Raw genomic sequence first — 27,081 nt, 5'->3', positions numbered from 1 at the left:
CAGAAAAAAATCATAATTTCAAAGCAAGACACAATCGAAGTCAACAATAAAATCATGAAGTTACCCTACCAAGATGGTAAAAGAAACTTTGTATTGAAACTGTTTAGATTCTGATTTAAACTTTATATTGAGCACGTGTACAAGACTGACAGTTTAGATCTAGTTTCAGATAAAGCCCATATCTCTATCCATTGGACGTAACTATTGAGCAAAATATAACCAGAGGGGAACATAGGAACAGGAGTAGGTCATTCATCCCCTCAAGCATGACCCACCATTCAATTAGATCATGGCTGATCTGTATCTTAACTCCATCCACCTGCCTTGGTTCCGTAACCCTTAATACCTTTGCCTAACAAAAAATCTATCAATCTCAGTTTTAAAATTTTCAATTGACCGCCAGTCTCAACAGCTTTTTGAGGGAGAGAGTTCCAGATTTCCATTATCGTTGGTGCAAAGAAGTCCTTCTTGATCAGGGGATATATATTTGTTTTGGCTTTAGGTCAGAGTTTTCATGTTTCATTCAGACATATGCTCAGACAAAAATTACCACTCAGAGACTAGTTGTTATATTTGATATGACCTGCTGATTGATGCAGTAACTCTGCAACCAAAGATTTGAAATCTACTTTGCCTAAATCATTAATTACCATAGGCAGTATCACTGAAACAGATTTATTAATCTGCCACCAATAGAAATGAATTCTAAACCTTTTGATAGAAAGTGTGTTTATGGGTCTATAGTGTTATAATCGAATAGCCAGGCAATGAAGGATTGGATCCTGGAATCAAGTCTCCTGTTGGTCTTTATTTACTGAGGTACACATCACACACGATGCACCCCTTAACTAAAGCTTCCCTCGTTCCCAAGCTCACTCCCTTATAAATGACCCTGAGAGTTCCCAATTAATACATGCACCTGAACACAGTTAACATCAATTGATACAAATCACACGTCTATAATTAACACAAAGGGGAAAATTCCTGTGGGGTCGCCCTGCTCCTCCATCATCAGAAGTGCCGCGGAGACTCCATAAAAAGGCAGAAAAGCCACTTTTCCAGGGTTTTCCCGCTCTCCTGCTGAAGTTTTGTTGGACGAGCGAGGAGAAGCCTGTGGAAATTCACCCCCCCGCATTGTCACATAGTCCACCTATCATGGAGTCTCAGCATCACTGGACCTCGAAACCAGTCATACAGGAATCTAGTCCACAAAACATCAAGGGCAAATGGCCAGGAACAGGTCTTCTAATTGGCTGTCTTCTCTCAGCCCCAATTTACACACTGATAAAGGAAGCACACAGTCCACTCAAGAACAAATTACAGGATATAATGAGCAGGATCACTGTCGGTGAAGCCACCTTAAAGACATGGTCTCGGAATGATAAAGATGGCCATTGTCTCTTGTTTAAAAGTAGCTGACCTGAAGACCTGTCATAAAGGCATATATATATATATATCTTAAAGTTAAAAACTAATGCTGGTAGCCTGTTGCATCACCATTGACAGTTTAATGGTTGAAAAGAGCTGACAAGCTCCTTAGTTCTTTTTAATGATTAAAAGTCACTGGCAGGGGGAATCCAGTGAAGATAGCTTTATTTGTGGCTACTGGGCCTTTAATTGTAGCGACAGCCGGAACGCAGAGAAGACCCTCCACAAGGGGGACTGCTCGGACATTCTCATCTCCGTGAGGAAATTAAAATGGTAGATCTGTGAACGGTGGCAAAGATTAAAGGCTGGGCTGTGCTGGGAGTGCTTCACCAATGTGTCTGGACTCAAAAAAAAGTCATGTTATGGAAGTTGGGAGGATGCATGAATGACCTGCCCCTTTTCCCCCTCCCTCTCCCATGAAGTGTCTCGAGCAGCAGCCTCCTAACATGATACAACAGCAGAGTTACCCTGGTTGGGATTTCGGAGTCCAACAATGAGTCTTTTTGCCCATCTGGACCTCAGTACGGTCAGTCAGTAGCATGGAGGAAGCCTCCGAATCCCAGTCAGTAACCTGGAAGACTGCAAACTGCAGCAGAGCTTTACCGCAATAGATAATTCACAAGGTTGAACTCATACTAGCACTGCTCTAATTTGGGTTTGTGATTTTGCATCTGAACGCAAACACTCTACTGTAATGCGGAAACCCAGTGAAGAGCCCAGGTATTACTTCAGCTTGTGTATCACTGGTAGTGGTCTTAGCAGAATGAGCACAGAGCCCTGTCTTCCCCAAGTTCAGAATGATGCAAGCAGGCATTGAAAGCACTGCTGTGGGAGTCCCGTCAATGCTGCACTCTTCAGTGTGGTATGACTGGTATCGATCTTCTCTCTCTTTTGTTCACTTTTCTCTGTTCACTCTCTATTTGTTTTCTCTTTCCCTTTTTGCTTGGCATCTCTTTTCACAGCCAAGGATTTGCTGGTGCTTCCATTAGGAGCATTTTCATCCTTCTCTAATTCTCCAGGGAGAGCGAAGAGAAGAATTTTAGACATACTGATCCGGGTTGTCTACTTCTGCACTCGGCAGCCTATTCACTTTAATAGATGGAAAATTATGGAAAATCCAGGCCGTCCTCTAGTTTTTATGGAGACCGTTCACATACACGATGAATGCAGGGACAGCTTCCCATTTACAGTATTTTTCTTTTACCGGACAGCAAAAACAAGCAAGAGAACATAAGAATGCCCTCGCCTGGTTCCATTCTTACCTATACAGTCGTAGCCAGAGAATCACCTGCAATGGCTTCTCTTCCCACTCCCGCACCGTTACCTCTGGAGTCCCCCGAGGATCTATACTTGTCCCCCTCCTATTTCTCAACTACATGCTGCCCCTTGGCGACATCATCCGAAAACACAACGCTGATGACACCAAGCTCTATCTCACCTCCATCTCTCTTGACCCCTCCACTGTCTCTCATTTATCACACCGCTTGTCCGATATCCAGTACTGGATGAGCAAAAATTTCCTCCAAATTAATATTGGGAAGACCAAAGCTATTGTCTTTAGTCCCCGCCACAAACTCCATCCCTCTCCCTGGCCACTGTCTGAGGCTGAACTAGACCATTTGAGACCTTGGCATTCTATTTGACTGTGACATGAGCTTCCAACCACATATCTGCTCCACTACCATGACTGCCTACTTCCACCTCCGTAACATCGCCTGTCCCCGCCCCGCCTCAGCTCACCTGCTGCTGAAACCCTCTTCCATGCCTTTGTTACCTCTAGACTCGACTATTCCAATGCTCTCCTGGCCGGGCTCCCATCTCCCACCCTCCATAAACTTGAGCTCATCCAAAACTCTGCTGCCTCTATCCTAACTCGAACCAAGTCCCGTTCACCCATCATCCCAGTGCTTGCTGACCTATGTTGGCTCCCGGTCTGGGAACGTCTCGATTTTAAAATTCTCATCCTTGTTTTCAAATCCCTCCAAGGCCTCGCCCCCTCCCTATCTCTGTAACCTCCTTCAGCCCGACAACCCTGCAAGATCTCTGCGCTCCTCCAATTCTTGTCTCTTGCGCATCCCCGATTTTCATCGCTGCACTATTGGCAGCCGTGCCTTCAGCTGTCTAGGCCCTCAGCTCTGGAATTCCCTCCCTAAACCTCTCCGCCTCTCTACCTCTCTCTCTCCTCCTTTAAGTAGCTCCTTAAAACCTACCTCTTTGAACAAGCTTTTGGTCACCTGAACTAACATCTCCTTATGTGGCTCGGTGTCAAATTCTGTTTGACAATCGCTCCTGTGAAGTGCCTTGAGAGGTTTTACTATGTTAAAGGTGCTATATAAATGCAAGTTGTTGTTGTTCCTTTCAGTGAAATCTTAGTGGGCATATCTCAAATTTGTGCATTGATTTTTGATTCAGTCTTTTAAATAAGATACGAATTTTACAGTGAATCTATTGATCATATAATTGATTTTATTCTTTTCTTTTAGGGGACATTGCAATTTACAGACAGTCCTCAAGTTACATTCAGGTAAAATCCACTTTTGGCCTGGAGATGCAAGTTCAAACATACCCAATTTTGCAGCTGTACATTATTGTTGATGAGAGCTTCACCACAACCACTCACGGTAATCAGAATGAATTTATATTACTGAACCATTAGTACACGAGTCTGGAAATTGTGCTGTAGAATATTACAATGATAACGTTTAACATGTGTGACAGTTAAATTCGTTGGTTTAATGAAGCTGTCAACTTGGAATGGAGATGGTGGCCAAGGGGGTGGGCCCTCACTGTTCAGAGAAGGGGAGGCATGGTCTCAATTGCTGCTCAGTGAGGGAGGGGAACCACACACAGAAATGTTGTTGAAAGGGGTGATGGGGTCGTGGGTAGAGTGGAGTCGTGGAGAGGGCAACAGGCTGAAGCCCTGCTCGCTACGGGGTGGGAAATCCTGCTCAGTTGAGGGGGGGGAGCAGGGTATGTCGCCCAGTGGGAGGGAATCATGGACACAAGGCACAAATGCTACGTGTGGGCACAGGGACTGAAGTGTTGCTCTCAAGTGCGGGGTGGGAGGGGGGGGAGCGGAGATTGTTCGAAATATTGAGACGGAGTACAGGGGTGGAATGCTGCTCAGTGTAGGGGTGGGGGGACATGCGACTGATAGGATGCTTGGTGGGGGTTGGAGGGCACAGGTCAGTCAGGTGCTCAGTGTGGTGGAGGGCACGGGTCCGAAATGTTGCTTCGTGGGGATGTTGGTGGGGGGGAGGACCTAAACAATAAGGGGGCTCAGGGCGAAATGAAGCTTGGAGGGGGCATTGGGGCCGAAACGCAGCTCAGTGACAGGAGGGGGGGAACGGGGAAGGAGGCACATGGCTGAAAACCTGGACAGTGGGGGGCGTTTGGGAATATGGCATTTATAATCCTGCATTGTGACGATAAGAGATTGCCTCATGGTGGAAGGTTCTTTTCTTTCATTTGCAGTCGGTCCTTGGGCAGGTCAGGTGCCGCTAAAGACTGGGAGAGACATGGCTCACTGGGCCAGTAGGGTTAGGGTTAGGGTGGGAGGGCAGGTTGACTGAGTGGCCGACCAAGGCATATGGCATGGGTGGACATGGAACACAGGTGTGAAATTTGGAGGTCGGGGATGAGACTGGATCTTTGACTTTATTAATAGAGGCATAGAATACAAAAGCAAGGAAGTTACGCTAAATCTTTCTAAAACACTGGTTAGGCCCCAGTTGGATTATTGTGTTCAATTCTGGGCACCACTCTTTAGGAAGGATGTCTTGACCTTAGAGAGGGTGCAGAGGAGATTTACTAGAATGGTAGCAGGGATGAGGGACTTCAGTTACGTGGAGAGACTGGAGAAGCTGGGGTTGTTCTCCTGAGCAGAGAAGGTTAAGGGGAGATTCGATAGATGATTTCAAAATCATGAAGGGTTTTGATAGAGTAAATAAGGAGAAGCTGTTTCCAGTGGCAGAAGGGTCGGTAACCAGAGGACACAGATTTAAGGTATTTGGCAAAAGAACCAGAGGCGAGATGAGGAAGAAATGTTTTGCGCAGCGAGTTGTTATGATCTGGAATGCACGGCCTGAAAGGGCGGTGGAAGCAAATTCAGTCGTAACTTTCAAAAGGAAATTGGATAAATACTTGAAGTGGAAAAATTTGCAGGGCTGTGGGGAAAGAGCAGGGGAATGGGACTTTCAAAGAGCCTGCACAGACACACTGGGCTGAATTGCCTCCTTCTGTGCTGCTATTATAAAGGATGTGATAACAGGAAACTTAGAAAATAATAATAAAATTTGGCAGTCAACGTGGATTTATGAAAGGTAAATCATTTTTGACAAACCTATTGGAGTTCTTTGAGGATGTAACTAGTAGAATAGATAAGGGGGAAACAGCAGATGTGGTGTATTTGGATTTTCAGAAGGCTTTCCATAAGGTCCCACAGGAGGTTGGTGAACAAAGTTAGAGCACATGGAATTAGGGGTAATATACTGGCATGGATTGAGAATTGGTTAACAGACAGAAAACAGAGAGTAGGAATAAACGGGTCTTTTTCAGGTTGGCAGACTGTGACTCGTGGGGTATCGCAGGGATGGGTGCTTGGGCCCCAGCTATTCACAATATATATCAACGATTTGGATGAGGGGACCAAATGTAATATTTCCAAGTTTGCTGATGACACAAAACTAGATGGGATTGTGAGTTGTGAGGAGGATGCAAAGAGGCTTCAAGAGGATATAGACAGACTAAGTGAGTGGGCAAGAACATGGCAGATCGAATATAATGTAGAAAAATGTGAAGTTATCCACTTTGGTAGGAAAAACAGAAATGCAGCGTATTTTTTAAATGGTGAGAGATTGGTACCTGGGTGTCTTTGTACATGAGTCACTGAAAGCTAACATACAGGTGCAGCAAGCAACTAGGAAGTCAAATGGTATGTTGGCCTTTATTACAAGAGGATTTGAGTACAGGAGTAAAGATGCCTTACTGCAATTACATAGGGCCTTGGTGAGACCACACCTGGAGTATTGTGTGTAGTTTTGGTCTCCTTACCTAAGGAAGGATATACTTGCCATCGAGGGAGTGCAACGAAAGTTCACCAGACTGATTCCTGGGATGGCGGGATTGTCGTATGAGAAGAGATTGAGTAGACTAGGCCTGTATTCTCTAGAGTTTAGAAGAATGAGAGGTGATCTCATCGTAACATACAAAATTCTTACAGGGCTAGACAGGCTGGGAATATAGAAGTGGGAAATGTCATACTAGTATTGAACTTCAGTATCTAAGGTTGTGGTATTATCAAAGAGCCCTTCCCCTTTAACTGCTGTAGCTGTGAATAGTCATGGATGGTCTCAGCAATAACATGGATGGTCTCAGCAATATTACTTTGGTGAACTCTTAACAATAAAAACTGACACTGATTTAAAAGAAGCATTTAAACAAAAAAATTTAAAGTTCCAAATAATTACACTGCAATTTTTGCTTTGTCGCAAACCTTGTAGTTTTTATTGATTTTCAAAACTTGTTATGGTGACATTAGTTGGACTTTTCAGGTAAATAAATACCTGCTTGAAATACTTACAAAGTCTTTTTTAAGCAGGAGCCAGAATCATCAGCATTATATGAGCTGTGTTTATTTGTTTCAAATAATATGCTTTATTTTAAAGTTGAGGACGTTAAAACAATCTATTTTAACATAGTATGGTAGTGTGAGAATATGGTTTAAAACTAGCATGGTCAGTATCCAGTCTCGCATAGCGTCTAGGCATTTAGAAAATGGGTGGTGCTCAGGGGGCACTTATATCTGGTTTAACAGAACACACAAGGACATGAGACTGAGATAAGGGATATGGTAACTAAGGACCTCCATATTCTTAAGAGGAACAAACAGCTGTAAACAGAGATGAAAGTTAAGGTCAGTAGTTACGTTATGTAAAACAGCTCATCTTGAGTTGCTGTTAGCGGATTTCTCCCATTACTGTCGCAACCATGGGTTGTTAATCCTTCAACAATAACTTCCGCTTGATTCTAGCTCGAGTGGTCATAAAATAGCAAGTTTAATAGATTGACTTACAACAGAGTTGCATTAAGCTTTCTTCAACATTACATTCAACAATATTATAGTTATAATACAACTGTCTACAGATGTAATCAATCAAACATTAATTGCTTTTATTGACAAGCAATCAATACTACCTGATCTGTCCATGAATCCAGGTAGATCAGACCTAACCTTCACGGACTGCTTGTGGCAATGGACTTACAACCATCCCCTCTTTAGAGTTCTAACTTTTGGGAGGGAGCGTGCCCTATCTTTATACTATTCGGCCACGTTGTTCTGTACGTAAGCACCGCTGTCTGATCTCATGGTCGTAAACCATCCCACTTTGCTGACTCTCAGAAACCACCAAGGATTGTTTATACTATCTGTTGTACAAACAGTTTGTTCCATGTCAACCTTGAACATGACTCCTGTGATGGCTATTGTTTACATAGTCTTTCACTGTCCTCAGGTCTTAGAATGTGGCTTCTTTAGCAACCACATCTCTTGTTTTGGTGTAAAGCACCTTCTGATGTTATAGCATCTAGAAACAGCCATCTCTTGACCTTTGGTGTTTAGTTTTGAAGTTTCAACATACTCTGTCTCTTGCAAGCTGTCTTTCACACACACCCCAAGACACGATATCGCCCCCCTCCTCCTATTAACACTGCCCTCTTTCTAAATGTTTGGGAGCTTTGTACAAGATGGGTATTGACTATTCCTGGCTTTAAACCATATTCTTACAGTTGTTAATGTGGCGTCAGCCTGGCGGGATAATTAACAACGAGGAGATAAGAACAGAGATGCTTATGTGCAGAACAAAGCAGTCGAATAGTATAAAGATAGGGCACGCTCCCTCCCAAAAGTTAGAGCTCTCAGGACAATTGGAAGTCCACAACCCAGAAAGGCAGCCTACGGAGGTCGAGTTACCTTGAATTCAGGTTATATGAACTGCTTGTCATTTAATGTAAAGCTGAAGACAGCTATAGTGCAATTCTGTTTTAAGTCAATATTAAACTTCATGTTGAATAACCACTCAGGCCTGAATCACACAGAAATTATTGTTGAAGGACTAAAAACCCTTTGTTGTGACAGTAACGGGAAAATCCGCCTATTTTGACATCCCTGGGGGGCCTCCAGGAAAATCCGCCTATATTGATGTCCTTGGGGACCTCCAGAAAAATCCGCCTATATTGGCATCCCTGGGGGGCCTCCAGGAAAATCGGCCTATATTGGCATCCCTGGGGGGCCTCCAGAAAAATCCGCCTATATTGGCATCCCTGGGGGGCCTCCAGAAAAATCCGCCTATATTGGCATCCCTGGGGGACCTCCAGAAAAATCCGCCTATATTGGCATCCCTGGGGGGCCTCCAGGAAAATCGGCCTATATTGGCATCCCTGGGGGGCCTCCAGGAAAATCGGCCTATATTGGCATCCCTGGGGGGCCTCCAGGAAAATCCGCCTATATTGGCCTCCTTGGGGGGCCTCCAGGAAAATCCGCCTATATTGTATCCCTGGGGTGGCCCGAAAGTTAAAGGTTTGAAAATAACCAGTGTTAAGAAATTGGCTGCTTCCGACACGAAGGGTAAAGAGGGATAGTGTTTATTGAAAGGTAGCCACCACCCTCCCACCAGCATCTGTCAGACTTTGTGCGAGGTGGAGACTAAGATGAAGAAACTGGTAAAGGAGAAGAAAATTAAAGAGGAGGATTGGAACGCGGGAGTCTTGTGGGTTCAGCCACAATAGTTAGGGAGGTCGAGAGAGGCTGTTGAAAGGGTAGGTGTGTAGGTTAGGTAAGTCCGGGTGCGTTGGGGGCGCGGTGGGGGGGGCATTGAAAATCGGGAAAATCCGGAGGGGGTAAGGAAGCCAGCCCCAACCCGTCAACTTCCGCGTTTCACATGGACGCATCTGTGTGCGCGCACGCATCAGGAATGCAGAAGTCCCACCGGCAATTAAAGCCGGCGGGCTGATATTTAAAGCAATCATTAAGATATTTAAACTTGTTAAAGTACTTAATTTTATGTGAGTGAGGTAGGGAAAGGGTTTTCATTCTGCTTCAGCGTGTTTCCCGTGCTGTGTGAAACACTCCGTGTTGTAGCAGTCGTGTTTCAGCCGGCAGCCATTTGGACATTTAAATGCCTGTTTGACAGATGGGGATCACAAATCCTTCGCCTTTCTCTTCTGACTACTCCTACGTGGTGCATCCCCTGTGGCTGCAGCAGAGGTAGTGGCAGGTTGCTCTTGTTCATGCCCTGACCGATTAGATGCTTTTGGCCTGCACCCTCTGGGTTTCGGTGCCCGTGAGGGCCCCTCCAGAGACTGCTCCACCTGCACCTGTGCAGGGGCAGACTCGGCCACCTGGAGAGGAGGCAGCATTACGGGTACTGGTTGAGAGGAGGGGCAACGGGTGAGGCGTGGGGGCGCTTTGAGTGGCGTCCCCACTTCCATGTCCCCTTTCACCATCAACCCTCCCCTGGGCCAGGCCCACACCACTCCTACCACCTTGCTGGAGAACAGCTTGAAGGACATGTATGATGCCTTGTGAGGCCAGTGCTAATGTATCTGCCTGCCTGTCTAAGGCAGCAGAAGGTAGTTCACCCTGAGTCCACACAGCCATTGTCAGGGCCTGAATGGACTCATTTGTGGGCCTGCTTGAAGCTCGATGGAGGCTAACCTTCCCTCCATTGCAGACATTCCCGAACATACCCGTGACACTATCTCAGACATTTCCGCAGTTACCTGTGACACTATCTCAGACAGTTCCTGCCGTACCTGCGACACTATCTCAGAGATGCCCTCATGTCCCTGCGACACTATCTCAGAGATTCCCTCCAGTACCTGTGCCACCATTCCACTCATGCAGGAGTTGGACTCCTCCATCCTCTGCGCGATTGTGGAGAGTGCGAGTGGCACCTGTTCCAGCACCTCGCAAATGTGCTGCTGTCCCTCGATCATTCTCCTTTTAAAGGATGGCCCCCAGGGTTCAGCATCTGTGTCCAGCTGAGCACAGCCTGGAGAGGGGTGCTCCCACCGACACGGACTCTCCACAGCTGCCCCTGCCACCAGTGTCTGCTCGTGCTCACTTGTGTGTGGTCACTCACCAGGTGCGACCCCAACTAACTGAGGACTAGGACCCACCGAGGTGTGAATATCTGCGCTGGTGGATGGCTCACTCAGATGTGACGGTGCACCCTCAGAGGCCGGGAGCTCCTCTGAGGAATCGCCCTCTGCCGTCACTGCTGTCTTTGAAGGGTCTGTAAGAGAACAGAAGTCAATATTAAGCATGATCACAGATGTGTCATGTTGCGATGAGCATACTGAGGTGTTCAACATGCCAAGCATTGTTAACATCAATTCATATTGTGTGTGATGAATGTTAAAGTTGTGTCACCAGACGTTTGTGTGGTGCCAGTCTCGGCGCCCCCGACGGACGGGCACTCGAGGGTTTGGATCAGCTCCAGCGCCTCCGACTCTGCCTCTGTGAGGACCACTATTTGTTGTGGCCCCCCCCAGTCCTCGCCCGCTCACGTGCATTCTGAGCTCTCTTCTCCTAGAAGGGGAGAAAGTACAGACGTGTGAGTGAGTGATGGTGAAGTGGCCAACCAATGAATGCATTGCTTTGGGTGGGGCTGACCGTGGAAGAGGAGCATCAGAGGGTGAGTGAGACAGAGCCATCACATTATATCAGGATTGGGATGAGTGGTAGTGGTGGGGTCACAAATGGGGAGGTGAGGAAGTGCTCAGGAATTGAAGGTAAGTTGAGGATGAGGCTTAAGTGGGTGTGAGGAGTGATGTGATGAGTAATCTTGGCAGTATAGAATGAGTTGGGGGGGGTGGTGGTTGATGTGCACCATGGAATGTAGGAGAATCAGTAAGTATACTCACTTTTGCTGACCTAGTTAGGTCATTGAAACGCTTCCTGCACTGGATCCAGGTGCAGGATATGCTGTTGCTGCTGGTGACCTCCTCTGTCACCTCGAGCCAGGCCTTCTTGGTGCCAGAGGCAGGGCACTTCCTCCTGTCAGCCGGGTAAAATATTTCCCTCCTCCTCCTCACCCCGGCCATATTGTGTTTTTTTGGTCTTTGCTCCAACAAAAACCATCGGAGCAATGGCCCTTTAAATCTAGACGCTCCAGCTGACAGCCTGTCATGCGGGTGCGCAGTCCGCCCACTGCGCAGCTTTCGGACGGCAAACCCAGAAGCCACTTTAAGGGCCACCAGTTAACTCGCGATCGTGTGGGGAATGGTAAGTTTTTATTATCCTGAATAAAAACAGAAAGTGCTGGAAAGGTTCAGCAAGTCAGGCAGGATCGGTGGAGAAATAAACTGAGTTAACGTTTCAGGTCGATGACCCTTCGCCAGAACCGGAAGAAGTTAAAAGAGTTGAAGTTTTTGAGCAAGTACAGAGCGAGGGATAGGGTGGAGGGAGGGAGGGCAGGGACTGGACAATATTAAGAGAGATAAAGTTAAACTTTAATCTTCAACATCTCCCAGTTCTGAGGAAGGGTCATCGACCTGAAACATTAACTCTGTTTCTTTCTCCACAGAAGCTGCCTGACTTGCTGAACCTCTCCAGCATTTTAGAGTCATAGAGTTATACAGCACGGATAGAGGCCCTTCGGCCCATCGTGTCCGCGCCGGCCATCAGCCCTGTCTACTCTAATCCCATATTCCAGCATTTGGTCCGTAGCCTTGTATGCTATGGCATTTCAAGTGCTCATCCAAATGCTTCTTGAATGTTGTGAGGGTTCCTGCCTCCACAACCCTTTCAGACAGTGAGTTCCAGACTCCAACCACCCTCTGGGTGAAAAAGTTCTTTCTCAAATCCCCTCTAAACCTCCCGCCTTTTACCTTGAATCTATGTCCCCTTGTTATAGAACCCTCAACGAAGGGAAAAAGCTCCTTAGTATCCATCCTATCTGTGCCCCTCATAATTTTGTACACCTCAATCATGACCCCCCTCAGCCTCCTCTGCTCCAAGGAAAACAAACCCAATCTTCCCAGTCTCTCTTCATAGCTGAAGCGCTCCAGCCCTGGTAACATCCTGGTGAATCTCCTCTGCACCCTCTCCAAAGCGATCACATCCTTCCTGTAGTGTGGCGACCAGAACTGCACACAGTACTCCAGCTGTGGCCTAACCAGTGTTTTATACAGCTCCATCATAACCTCCTTGCTCTTATATTCTATGCCTCGGCTAATAAAGGCAAGTATCCCATATGCCTTCTTTACCACCTTATCTACCTGTTCCGCCGCCTTCAGGGATCTGTGAACTTGCACACCAAGATCCCTCTGACCCTCTGTCTTGCCTAGGGTCCTCCCATTCATTGTGTATTCCCTTGCCTTGTTAGTCCCTCCAAAGTGCATCACCTCGCACTTTTCCAGGTTAAATTCCATTTGCCACTGTTCCGCCCATCTGACCAACCCATCTATATCGTCCTGCAGACTGAGGCTATCCTCCTCGCTATTTACCACCCTACCAATCTTTGTATCATCAGCGAACTTACTGATCATACCTTTTACATTCATATCCAAGTCATTAATGTAGACCACAAACAGCAAGGGACCCAGCACCGATCCCTGTGGTACCCCACTGGCCACAGGCTTCCAGTCACAAAAACAACCTTCGACCATCACCCTCTGCCTTCTGCCACTAAGCCAGTTTTGTATCCAAAGTGCCAAGGCACCCTGGATTCCATGGGCTCGTACCTTCTTGACCAGTCTCCTGTGGGGGACTTTATCGAAGGCCTTACTGAAATCCATGTATACCACATCCACTGCGTTACCCTCATCCACACGCCTAGTCACCCCCTCAAAAAATTCAATCAAATTAGTCAGACATGATCTTCCCTTGACAAAGCCATGTTGACTATCCCTGATTAATCCTTGCTTCTCCAAGTGGAGACTAATTTTGTCCTTCAGAATTTTTTCCAATAATTTTCCTACCACTGATGTTAGGCTCACTGGCCTGTAGTTCCCTGGTTTTTCCCTACTCCCCTTCTTGAATAATGGTATTACATTAGCGGTTCTCCAGTCCTCTGGCACATCCCCTGTGGCCAGAGAGGTTCTGAATATATGTGTCAGAGCCCCCGCAATCTCCTCCTTTGCCTCACACAGTAGCCTGGGATACATTTCGTCCGGGCCTGGGGATTTATCCATTTTTAGGCCTGCTAAAACCGCCAATACCTCCTCCCGCTCAATGTTAATATGTTCGAGTATATCACAGTCCCCCTGCCATATTTCTATGTCTACATCGTCCTTCTCCATAGTGAAAACAGATGCAAAAAATTCATTTAGAACCCCTCCTACATCTGCCGGCTCCACACACAGATTGCCATTTTTGTCCCTAATGGGCCCTATTTTTTCCCTCGTCATCCTCTTACCCTTAATATACTTATAAAACATCTTAGGATTTTCCTTTATTTTGCTCGCCAGTGTTATTTCATGGCCCTTCCTTGATCTCCTAATTTCTTTTTTAAGTATCCCCCTGCACTTTTTGTACTCCTCTTGGGCTTCCTCCGTCTTTAGCCTTTTGTATCTGCCAAAAGCCCTCCTTTTTTTCCTAATCCATTCTCGTATATCCCCTGACATCCAAGGTTCCCTGGAGTTCTTGGAACCACCCTTGACCTTTACGGGAACATGTTGCCATTGTATGGTCTCAATCTCCCTTCTGAAAGACTCCCATTGCTCCGATGCGGATTTTCCTACAAGCAGCTGATCCCAGTCCATTTTGGCCAGATCCTGCCTTATCCTACTAAAATCGGCCTTCCCCCAATTTAGAACCTTTATTTCCGGCCCCTCCCTGTCCTTTTCCATGACCACCTTAAATCTCACCGAATTATGGTCACTGTCACCAAAGTGCTCACCTACTAGCACTTCTTCCACTTGGCCGGCCACATTCCCTAGAATTAGGTCCAGTACCGCCCCCTCTCTTGTAGGACTTTCTACATGCTGGCTCAAAAAGCTCTCCTGGATGCACGTTAAGAATTTTGTACCCTCTAAGCCTTTTACACTCTGAGTATCCCAGTTAATATTGGGGAAGTTGAAATCCCCCACTATTATTACCCTATTATTTGCACAATTTTCTGAGATTTGCCTACATATCTGTTCCTCTATCTCCCCCTGACTGTTTGGGGGCCTATAGTACACTCCCATCAAAGTGCTTGCCCCCTTTTTGTTTTTAAGCTCCACCCATATGGCCTCATTAGAGGAACCTGCTAATATATCATCCCTCCTTATGGCAGTAATTGATTCTTTAATTAATATTGCGACCCCCCCCTCCTCTTATACCTCCCCCTCTGTCTCGCCTGAAGATTCTGTACCCCGGAATATTGAGCTGCCAGTCTTGCCCCTCCCTCAACCATGTCTCTGTGACAGCAACAACATCATACTCCCATGTGTTTGTCAACACCTTCAGTTCATCCACCTTATTCGCAAGACTCCTTGCATTAAAATAGATGCCATCCAGCCTTGCCCTCACATATTTGCCCTGTCTTCCAAGCTGACTTGTTTTTTTCTCAATATTTGGCTGCACATCACCCCCTATTGTAGCTCCACTCTGTATCCCATCCCCCTGCCAAGTTAGTTTAAACCCCCCCCAACAGTGCTAGCAAACCTCCCCGCAAGGATATTTGTCCCGCTCTGGTTCAGATGCAACCCGTCCGACTTGTACAAGTCCCACCTTCCCCAGAAGCAGGCCCAGTGATCCAGGAAACTGAAACCCTCCCTCCTGCACCAACTCTTTAGCCACGCATTCATCTGTTCTCTCCTCCTATTTCTATACTCACTCTGTTTTTATTTCCGATTTGCAGCTTCCGCAGTACTTTGCTTTTGTTTTATTACCGGTGTTGGCCACATGCCCATTGACCCACTCCCACTCCCCCACTGCTTACCATCCCACCACCCTTTGAAAATCGAGCTCTTTCAGTCAGTACAGAATGGGATTCAGTCACAAACATGAGAAATTGAAATTTGGTTTCAGTGAAAAAGAATAGTCTGTGATGGAATCCAGAAGGAGTGTGACAAGCTGCAGAACGTGTTCTTTTGTTTTCAGTGTGCTGTCTCTTGAAAAGCCTTGTTAGTGCTTTTTCTTTCCACTGTTGGGGGCTACGCCCCCTTTCCAATGTTTGCTTTGTGTTCTCTTTTGTATAATGTTGCAAAGTATTTGTCCAGCTGTGAAGGCTAACTCGTCCTTCAGTTTAAAGTGGAAGAAATGAAACTTCGGGGGTTAAATTGGATAAGGCCCGATACCGAGCGCTGGGATCGCAGTGCGCGTCTAATCCCCGCCCAGTGCAGCCAGCACACGAGACTGGCTCTGTGTCCTCATCTCCACAATCTCCGCGTGCAGCCACAACACGAGACTGGCTCTGCGTCCTCATCTCCACAATCCCCGCCCAGTGCAGCCAGCACACGAGACTGGCTCTGCGTCCTCATCTCCACAATCTCCACGTGCAGCCACAACACGAGACTGGCTCTGCGTCCTCATCTCCACAATCTCCGCGTGCAGCCACAACACGAGACTGGCTCTGCGTCCTCATCTCCACAATCTCCGCGTGCAGCCACAACACGAGACTGGCTCTGCGTCCTCATCTCCACAATCTCCGCGTGCAGCCAGCACACGAGACTGGCTCTGTGTCCTCATCTCCACAATCTCCGCGTGCAGCCAGCACACGAGACTGGCTCTGCGTCCTCATCTCCACAATCTCCGCGTGCAGCCAGCACACGAGACTGGCTCTGCGTCCTCATCTCCACAATCTCCACGTGCAGCCACAACACGAGACTGGCTCTGCGTCCTCATCTCCACAATCTCCACGTGCAGCCACAACACGAGACTGGCTCTGCGTCCTCATCTCCACAATCTCCACGTGCAGCCACAACACGAGACTGGCTCTGCGTCCTCATCTCTACAATCTCCGCGTGCAGCCACAACACGAGACTGGCTCTGCGTCCTCATCTCCACAATCTCCACGTGCAGCCAGCACACGAGACTGGCTCTGCGTCCTCATCTCCACAATCCCCGCCCAGTGCAGCCAGCACACGAGACTGGCTCTGCGTCCTCATCTCCACAATCTCCGCGTGCAGCCACAACACGAGACTGGCTCTGCGTCCTCATCTCCACAATCTCCGCGTGCAGCCACAACACGAGACTGGCTCTGCGTCCTCATCTCCACAATCCCCGCCCAGTGCAGCCAGCACACGAGACTGGCTCTGCGTCCTCATCTCCACAATCTCCGCGTGCAGCCAGCACACGAGACTGGCTCTGCGTCCTCATCTCCACAATCTCCGCGTGCAGCCAGCACACGAGACTGGCTCTGCGTCCTCATCTCCACAATCTCCGCGTGCAGCCAGCACCGCGCCATTGAGTGGCTGCACGCACCAGCAGGCGGCCCGATGTGGGGCGTGGCCAGCACTAGGTAAAGGCAGCCTGCACCTCTTAAAGGGGAGGTGCACAGTCAATGGAAGCTGTGCAGGATGACAGGCAGAATGGCTGGAGCAGCAAGAGAGCGTGCCCCGAGGTTCTCCGACAACGCACTGGAGGCCTTAGTGGAGGGAGTGCAGGAATAGAGAGCCATCCTGTACCCGCAGGGTGGCAGGAGACCCTCCAGATACTGCGGAGGCAGTGGGAGGAAGTGGCCGTGGAGGTGAATGGCAGGTGTACAGCACCATGCACGTGGATTCAGTGATGGAAAAAGTTCAATGATTTGACACGAGCGGTCAAGGTGAGTGAATGCGAGTGTCGAGTGGCGCATCCTACCAAACATAGCACTTCTCCACGCACGACACCCCCCCTCACCCACCCACCAACAAACGCTGCCCATCCATACGCAACACTGCACTTCGCATGCTGCATCTCACCCTCACATAGCAGCACACATGCAATCCTCACAACCACCACTCACAGGTCACACACACCGGCAGCTATTCGACCATGACAGGCACATCACCCAAACATCTTGCAGGACACTCACTGACACACTTCCCTCTGTCTTGCAGGAGAAGGTGGCGCATAACAGCCGGTAGACCGAAAGACCTGAGGGAGGACAGGCTTGCCTACAAGTCCTCGCCCCACTGGAGGAGATCGTATTGCAGATCATTGGGCGGGCCGTTGCTGCAGCCGTGACCACTGGAGGTCCCGACGAAGGGGGTCTCTGCATACCTAATCCTCCTCGTTTCCCACATCTCCCTCGTCCCACAATCTTTTCAGACGCACGTGCTGCAGGTGGTGTCAGCACGCACATCTTACTTGCTCCTGGCCCTGCTCCACAACTCGACCTATCTCCCTTTGCCATTGCAAGAACTGGAGCAGGTACCGTCCGAGGTGGAGGAGGAACAGGAGGAGGGGGAGGAGGAGGAGGGGGAGGAGGAGGAGGGGGACACCGGTAACAAAGCCACACCGTCACTTGATCTGACACTCGCATCCACCAGTTCAGATACTTACACTGCGCGTCCTTTACAGGCTAGGTTAGAGAAGGGATCTGTATGTGGTGAGACACCAGGCACAAATGCACAAGAGCCGGAGCGGGGGGAACGGACACCACAGGTACCAGCTCGCCGGAGGGTGAGGTCGCACAATGGTTCTGCTGCCGAGGAGTCAGATGGTGACTTCGATGGGCCAGGCTACAGAAGACGGCTGATGGGCGTACACCACCACATGCTTGGGGCACTGGGAAGCCTGCGCACAATGAGAAGGGGCATGGAGGAGCCCAGCGCCAACTTGGCACAGGGCTTTGCCCAGAGTTTGGAGCCCATCCTTCCCACATGGAATGGATGGTCACCTCCATCAGCGCACCTGTGGAACCCACAATGATGCAGCGTCTGATGACCGAAATCACGGCTTCCATTGCAGCACAGACCGATGTCATCAAAGGTCTGCATGCTTCAGTTGAAGCTCAGACTGATGCTATGGAAGCTCAGACTGATGCTGTGGCAGCTCAGACTGATGCTGTGGCAGCTCAGACTGATGCTGTGGCAGCTCAGACTGATGCTGTGGCAGCTCAGACTGATGCTGTGGAAGCTCAGACTGATGCTGTGACAGCTCAGACTGATGCTGTGGCAGCTCAGACTGATGCTATGGAAGCTCAGACTGATGCTATGGCAGCTCAGACTGATGCTATGGAAGCTCAGACTGATGCTATGGCAGCTCAGACTGATGCTATGGAAGGTCAGACTGATGCTAAGGCAGCTCAGACGGCTGCTATGACAGCTCAGACTGATGCTATGACAGCTCAGACTGATGCTATGGAAGGTCAGACTGATGCTATGACAGCTCAGACTGATGCTATGGAAGGTCAGACTGATGCTATGGAAGGTCAGACTGATGCTATGACAGCTCAGACTGATGCTATGGAAGCTCAGACTGATGCTGCGGCAGCTCAGGCTGATGCTGCGGCAGCTCAGGCTGATGCTGCGGCAGCTCAGGCTGATGCTGCGGCAGCTCAGGCTGATGCTGCGGCAGCTCAGGCTGATGCTGCGGCAGCTCAGGCTGATGCTGCGGCAGCTCAGGCTGATGCTGCGGCAGCTCAGGCTGATGCTGCGGCAGCTCAGGCTGATGCTGCGGCAGCTCAGGCTGATGCTGCGGCAGCTCAGGCTGATGCTGCGGCAGCTCAGGCTGATGCTGCGGCAGCTCAGGCTGATGCTGCGGCAGCTCAGGCTGATGCTGCGGCAGCTCAGGCTGATGCTGCGGCAGCTCAGGCTGATGCTGCGGCAGCTCAGGCTGATGCTGCGGCAGCTCAGGCTGATGCTGCGGCAGCTCAGGCTGATGCTGCGGCAGCTCAGGCTGATGCTGCGGCAGCTCAGGCTGATGCTGCGGCAGCTCAGGCTGATGCTGCGGCAGCTCAGGCTGATGCTGCGGCAGCTCAGGCTGATGCTGCGGCAGCTCAGACTGATGCTGCGGAAGGTCAGACTGATGCTGCGGAAGCTCAGACTGATGCTGCGGAAGCTCAGACTGATGCTGCGGAAGCTCAGACTGATGCTGTGACAGCTCAGACTGATGCTGTGGAAGCTCAGACTGATGCTATGACAGCTCAGACTGATGCTGTGGAAGCTCAGACTGATGCTATGACAGCTCAGACTGATGCTGTGGAAGCTCAGACTGATGCTATGGAAGCTCAGACTGATGCTATGACAGCTCAGACGGCTGCAGTGGAAGTGCCGACCGCTGCCATTGTGGTCTTGGCTACCGCTGTGGAACGGGGTTTCCAGGGCGTCACAGCACTCCAGCAATCCGTCCTCCAGCTGATCACCAGGATTATTGAGGCGCCGCTCCGGGAGAGTGGCAGTGGCGCCATGGCAGTCGAACCTGCTGTTCTCTCTCCGGATGACAGCCTTCCTACACCTGTCCCTGCCACCACCAGTGCCCTTGCTGTTACCTGTCAAGTCAGCCAGGCCAGATTGTTGCAGCCCAGGCCGAGACGGTGCAGTCTGAAGCCGGGCCCTCCCGGCCCAGAGCAGCTCAAGGTCGTCCTCCAAGGCCGTCTGCACGGTCCTCCATTGAAGTTCAGCAGCCTCCCACCACCCACGCTCCAGCCACTGGGGGATGCACCTCATAGGAGCACTGGGATAGTTAAAGGCACAGGAGTGACAGGCACTGAGGGAATGTACACGGGTGAATAGTATAATGTTTGATACTTGAGTACATGTGTTACGTTATAAATTTGGATTTGAAGTCGCAGTTGGTGGTGGTTTTTATTTCTGCGATGAGCTAGGGGAGGAAGCGATGTGCGATCATCTGGAGGGGGATTTGATGATCATGTGGGAGAGGACGGGTGGGGAGTGGAGGACTGTTGGTGATTTGCTCACAAATAAGTTGAGCACACAGAACCCTGGCAGACAGGGCCTGTGCACCTCCTTGTGTCTTCCTCCACTCCCTCCTCCGTCTCCTCTTCCTCCTCCTCCTCCTCCTCCCCCTCAACCTCTTCCTCCTCCTCCTCCCCCTCAACCTCTTCCTCCTCCTCCCGCCCTCAACTTCTTCCTCCTCCTCCTCCTCCTCAGCCTCTTCCTCCTCCTCCTCCTCCTCCTCCCCCTCAGCCTCTTCCTCCTCCTCCTCCTCCTCCTCAGCCTCTTCCTCCTCCTCCTCCTCCTCCTCAGCCTCTTCCTCCTCCTCCTCCTCCTCCTCAGCCTCTTCCTCCTCCTCCTCCTCCTCCTCCCCCTCAGCCTCTTCCTCCTCCTCCTCCTCCTCCTCCTCCTCAGCCTCTTCCTCCTCCTCCTCCTCCTCAGCCTCTTCCTCCTCCTCCTCCTCCTCCCCCTCAGCCTCTTCCTCCTCCTCCTCCTCAGCCTCTTCCTCCTCCTCCCCCTCCTCCTCCTCCTCAGCCTCTTCCTCCTCCTCCTCCTCCTCCTCCTCCTCAGCCTCTTCCTCCTCCTCCTCCTCCTCCTCCTCCCCCTCAGCCTCTTCCTCCTCCTCCTCCTCAGCCTCTTCCTCCTCCTCCCCCTCCTCCTCCTCCTCAGCCTCTTCCTCCTCCACCTCCTCCTCCTCCCCCTCAGCCTCTTCCTCCTCCTCCTCCCCCTCAGCCTCCTCCTCCTCCCCTCAGCCTCTTCCTCCTCCTCATCCTCCTCCTCCTCTGCCTCTGGCCCAGGGTCTTGGTGGGTAGGCGGTGGAAGGGCTGTTCCCTCATAAGGGCGAGGTTATGCAGCATGCAGCATACCATGACCAACCTTGACACCAGCTCAGCGAAGGACTGCAGGGCTCCACCAGAACGGTCCAGGCAGCGGAAGTGTTGCTTTAGGAGGCCTTCGGTGTGCTCGACAAATCCGTGTGGCCGCACGGCTCTCGTTGTATGCCTGCTCTGCACGTGTGCGTGTGTGCCTGACCAGAGTCATGAGCCACCCCTTATGGTGATAGCCCTTGTCACCCAATAGCCAGCCTTTGACTTGCCGAGCCGATTGAAAGATAGTTGGGACGTTGGACTGCCGCATAATGAAGGCGTCATGACTGCTGCCAGGGGAGCGGGCAATGACCTGCATGATGTGCAGCGTGTGGTCACACACCAGCTGCACAATGAGGGAGTGGAACCCCTTTCTGTTTATAAAGATGGCTGAGTTCAGATGTGGACCGTGCATGGCTATATGCGGGCAGTCAATGACACCCTGCACCAAGGGGAAGCCTGCAATGTGAGCAAACCCTCGTGCTCACTCCTTCTGCTTCTCTATCAAGACGGAATGTGATGAGCCAGTTGCCCAACTCGAACAGTGCCTCCGTGACCTCCCTTATGTAGCAGTGCACTGCACACTGTGAGATGTTGCTCACATCACCAGCAGAGGCCTGAAAAGATCCAGAGCAATAAAAGTCAGCACCACGGTCACCTTGACAGCCACAAGCATTGCTGTCCTTTGCCCTGCTCTGAGGCTGCAGTTGTGGCTGCAGCAGTTGACATATCTCCGTCACAACCTCTTTGGTGAACCGCAGCCATCGGATGCACTGATCTTCACTCATGTTGAGGTAAGAATATCGTTCCCTGAAGGCCCTCATGGGATATGGCCTCCTGCTCATTGCCCTGCGCCTCCTCCTCCCTCTCCTCTGAGAGACAGGATCTACAGGCATTTGGAGAGGCAGGGACTGATTAGGAACAGTCAGCATGGTTTTGTGAGAGGAAAATCATGTCTCACGAATTTGATTGAGTTTTTTGAAGGGGTAACCAAGAAGATAGATGAGGGCTGTGCAGTAGACGTGGTCTACATGGACTTTAGCAAAGCCTTTGACAAGGTACCGCATGGTAGGTTGTTACGTAAGGTTAAATCTCACGGGATCCAAGGTGAGGTAGCCAATTGGATACAAAATTGGCTTGACGACAGAAGACAGAGGATGGTTGTAGAGGGTTGTTTTTCAGACTGGAGGCCTGTGACCAGCGGTGTGCCTCAGGGATGGGTGCTGGGTCCGCTGTTATTTGTTATTTATATTAATGATTTGGATGAGAATTTAGGAGGCATGGTTAGTAAGTTTGCAGATGACACCAAGATTGGTGGCATTGTGGACAGTGAAGAAGGTTATCTAGGATTACAACGGGATCTTGATAAATTGGGCCAGTGGGCCGATGAATGGCAGATGGAGTTTAATTTAGATAAATGTGAGGTGATGCATTTTGGTAGATCGAATCCAACCAGGACCTACTCCGTTAATGGTAGGGCGTTGGGGAGAGTTATAGAACAAAGAGATCTAGGAGTACAGGTTCATAGCTCCTTGAAAGTGGAGTCACAGGTGGATAGGGTGGTGAAGAAGGCATTCGGCATGCTTGGTTTCATTGGTCAGAACATTGAATACAGGAGTTGGGATGTCTTGTTGAAGTTGTACAAGACATTAGTAAGGCCACACTTGGAATACTGTGTACAGTTCTGGTCACCCTATTATAGAAAGGATATTATTAAACTAGAAAGAGTGCAGAAAAGATTTACTAGGATGCTACCGGGACTTGATGGTTTGACTTATAGGGAGAGGTTAGATAGACTGGGACTTTTTTCCCTGGAGAGTAGGAGGTTAAGGGGTGATCTTATAGAAGTCTATAAAATAATGAGGGGCATAGATAAGGTCGATAGTCAAAATCTTTTCCCAAAGGTAGGGGAGTCTATAACGAGGGGACATAGATTTAAGGTGAGAGGGGAGAGATACAAAAGGGTCCAGAGGGGCAATTTTTTCACTCAAAGGGTGGTGAGTGTCTGGAACGAGCTGCCAGAGGCAGTAGTGGAGGCGGGTACAATTTTGTCTTTTAAAAAGCATTTGGACAGTTACATGGGTAAGATGGGTATAGAGGGATATGGGCCAAGTGCAGGCAATTGGGACTAGCTTAGTGGTATAAACTGGGGGACATGGACATGTTGGGCCGAAGGGCCTGTTTCCATGTTGTATGATTCTATGATTCTATGATCCTCGCAGCGTGACGTGCTCTGCGTGGTCTCTCTGCATTCTCCCAGTCATGTTCTACGCCCAGAGGGAACCCTAGCAGGCCACCCATGGTTGCCAGAAATCTTGCTCAGCACATTGTTGTACATGACACCAACAGTAATGCAGGACATGCCAAACCACTCTTTATATACTATAGCAACCCTATAGGAAGCTTCAACAAACATGTTACAATTGTACCAGCAGCCAGAATCAATAAACCAGCCTCTAACCTGCATGACCCCTTTAAATAGCACTGGTGGGGGGGTCCTCCAGGCCGTCCAAGACATGTTCAACTGTTCGTGGTTAAGAAAGTTTGTTTGCTGGAGCGTTGAGTGCCAAAATGGTGTCTATCTCTTTAAATCAGGTTGCTCACTGATCTAACGCATATTGTCCTTACTTTACATGATACCGGCATTTGTTATCTGCACATGCGCAAATGCCTTTACCAAGATGGCGTCCGGCGCACATTAGAAGCGTGCGCGTGCATTTCAATGCCAGTTTGGAGGCCACATAGCGTCTGGCACTACACGGCCCAATTTCTAGCCCGTAATTTCCTGTCTCTATGACAACAATCTGGAAATGTTGGACTAACTAAAACTAAGATAAACGAACTGAAATGCTATCTCCCCTGAGACGAAAGGTTTTTTAAAATTTACGTGAAAGCTGCGTTGACGCATGCTGTGTGAGTTGTTTATTTTTCTGCGAAGAAGCTAACCCGTCCCAAGAGAACCGACATCTGTTTTTAATTCCCCGGACAACAACCTTTGCATTTATTTAAAATTTAAGTGGATATTTCCCCATGAGATAGAAGGAAATATTGGCCATTATTTTTGTGCTTCCTTTGCTGACTTTTCCTCTTGGAGTGAGGTAATTAGATTCATTCACAGAAACATGTGAGGAGTCCTTTCTGGTCCTGGGATAAAGGATGACAGAAGAAAATTAATGTATTGTTTCAAGAAGAGCCACTATGGATTTTTTGTGTTTCCTTTTAAACAGGGGTCTATGGTTTTCAGGACCGTAAAAGTGTTGGTTCAGGAGATGATCCAGTGGTGTTAAGAATTTAAGACCTTATCTGCAAACATCAAATGTCACAGCATGGTGATGTTTTGGACTAAGACTTAAGCCCTTTCAAAAATTCAAAATAACATAAAGAAGGAAAGGCAATCATCAGCCTTGATCAAATCTCTTCTATACTTCTTTAAGAATAAACCAAGTCGCTTTTCCTCGTTTGGAAATGTTTTGCTTTGTTTTGCTTTAACCCATTTATTTTCCGAGACAGAATTCATAAAGGGGTGGGAAGATATATCCAAAAGTAATTACAAGCACTTCTGTCTCTACTGTAAAACCACAAAGCCTGGACATAATGAGCTTCTGAAATTGGAATTGATAAGATAAGTTGATATGAGTTGCTGTTCAAGGACTCAAGAAGAGAACATTGACCTGAAGACGAAGGGGATAATCAAATTATATTGTAATATAAAAGGAGTCGAGTCTAAGTGGTTCCTGCCCAATGCCCTGTCAAGGAAGAGAGTATTTTGGGGAGGAGATAAAACGGAACATTACCAAGTCCTGTCAGTCCAACAATTCTGCTCTCTGGAATGAAGATAATGAAAAGCAGTCCATGAAGCATTTATATACAGAATTTATAATAAAATAAATAAAAAATGTATTGAGATATAGTAAATATTGTATTGGACAGTAAAGGGCCTCCAGTGCTCGTGAATGAGATGACATGGTAATCTAATGGGATGTGTAAAATTAGATGAGAGGAAGTGAGTGAGAATATATGATAGAAACAGGGAAATTACACCATCAAATGGAAATTTCTCTAAAGTCATCGCCCTGGCTGATTATGGGTAAATAAATCACCTGGGCATGATTTACCAGAAGATATCAACATGGTCTAAATGTAAAATCTAGTGAAAGTCAGGAGAGTACAGTTGAGAATAATAAATTGATAGCTTTCTCTTGGAGATATTTGTGTCCTTGCCTATACTGAACAATGAGAAAACTGCATTTGACAGCCTGGCCACTACCTAAGATATCGGGACCATACAGGGGGAGATAAGCAAAGACCTCCAGACACCCCCCAATAACACGGAAGCCCAAGAATGGTTACAGTGGACAGGAAAGATACAAGTGTATGTTGCCATCAGTTGAAAATGGGGACCAAGATGAAGAACATGACTACAAATACTTTCGGCCTGGTGAGCTACTGGAACCAGTCGTCAAACAGAGCAGTTACTCTTACAGGATTGGATATTACTGGACATGTGAAGTGTGACATGGAAAACACATTTGCCAATACCATGAGGAAAAATTAACTGGCCAGCTGAAAGTTAATATTGCAGAATATTACCTCTGATACGTTGCGTGTGAGGTAACTAGTATATGAGGAAATGGGTGATGAAGATGCACTGAATAACAGGTCTCAGACATGCTCAGTTACTTGACAACAGCATGACATGAAATGGTTAATGTGGCTCAGGAGAGTGAGAAATCCTTTTATGCAAGGCACTAACACATGGTCCATAGAGAAACCGACTAATCAGTGAAACAATCAGGAAACACGGGTACCTATCAGAGATTGAAATTAAAGTAAAGAGGGACATAGTCATTTGGATTTCCAAAATTCAGGGTTAGGTTCCTTTGAGTTAACAATAAAATTGGGCGAGGGAGAAATAATACTTAGCAAAAATACGATGGATATTAAAACAAGATGGATATTAGTAAAAGGAGAGCTAGCGAATCTTTTAAGTCCATGATTTCTTGAAAATATGATACTGTTTTCTGAACAGTGTATTATGTTTTCTTTGCCGATATTGAGATGTGTAATATTAACTAGAAGCAATATGTATATGTCTATGTGTGTTTATGTAAACATAATGTTAATAAAATGTAACTCAAAGTGATCTTAGGCAAGACCATGAAGAAAGTTAAGGGATACGATGAAAATTGAACCAGAGTGGTTTCACTCAGGTTCAAAAGGAGGGAGACATCAAAACATGGTTTAAAGTTAGCAATGTTCTGGATTACACCAAATGCAGTTGTTTTAAGTGGGAAAAGTAGTTGGTAGACTGCAAACTGCTTCATTAGTTTACCTACCACTGTAAAAGCTGTGCTTTCTTTATTATACTAGATCTTGCTATTATATATTTTATTCTCTTTCAGGACTCTGTGGCAATTTTGATGGATCATCGCAGAACGATTTCAGGAGCAGTATGGGAATTCAGGAAGGAACGGCTGCTAGTTTTGTTGATTCCTGGAGAGTTATCGAACACTGTCAATTTGCTCATGATAAAGATTGTGACGCATGCTCATTAAGCCAATCAAATAGTAAGTGGCTAATATCAAGGTGAGGGTTCCTTACAGTGGCACCCTATAATAAAACTGTCACACAGCCTACAATATCAGCTCCTAACTCAGTGAGTTAACTGTTACTGTGTAATATTGTGAATTTTAACCAGTAACTAATACCTATTTTGCAGTTCAAGCTATAAACAGAGTCGACATAACTTATTTTTGGTAGGTTTTATTTATCCCGAATGGTCTAAATGCAGAGCTCCTACCACTATTGACACTGTTGGGTTCCAGCCTCCGAATCCATGACAAGAAACATAGCACATCATCAACCTCATTACTTACCCCTTTTTTATTTTAATTAACTTTAAGAAAAAAATTGCCCCTGCATTTATTTTCAAGAAACTAAATATTACAAGCAAACAGATCACAAGTTGAAACAGGAA

At 48.0% G+C, this 27,081-nt stretch overlaps 1 long non-coding RNA gene across 1 annotated transcript; it reads left to right on the top strand.

Moving 5' to 3' along the window:
• On the top strand, positions 1–26,722 carry LOC137327808 (uncharacterized). Its single transcript, XR_010964550.1, has 3 exons — positions 1–76; positions 3,912–4,049; positions 26,507–26,722. It is a non-coding gene; the product is annotated as an uncharacterized lncRNA (long non-coding RNA).
• Positions 26,723–27,081: the final 359 nt, after the last annotated feature.

The sequence above is a fragment of the Heptranchias perlo genome, chromosome 12 (assembly GCF_035084215.1).
Source record: "Heptranchias perlo isolate sHepPer1 chromosome 12, sHepPer1.hap1, whole genome shotgun sequence".
Classification (NCBI taxonomy): domain Eukaryota; kingdom Metazoa; phylum Chordata; class Chondrichthyes; order Hexanchiformes; family Hexanchidae; genus Heptranchias; species Heptranchias perlo.
The sequence above is the reverse complement of the archived record's forward strand: the minus strand, read 5'-3'. Positions and strand labels throughout refer to the sequence as shown.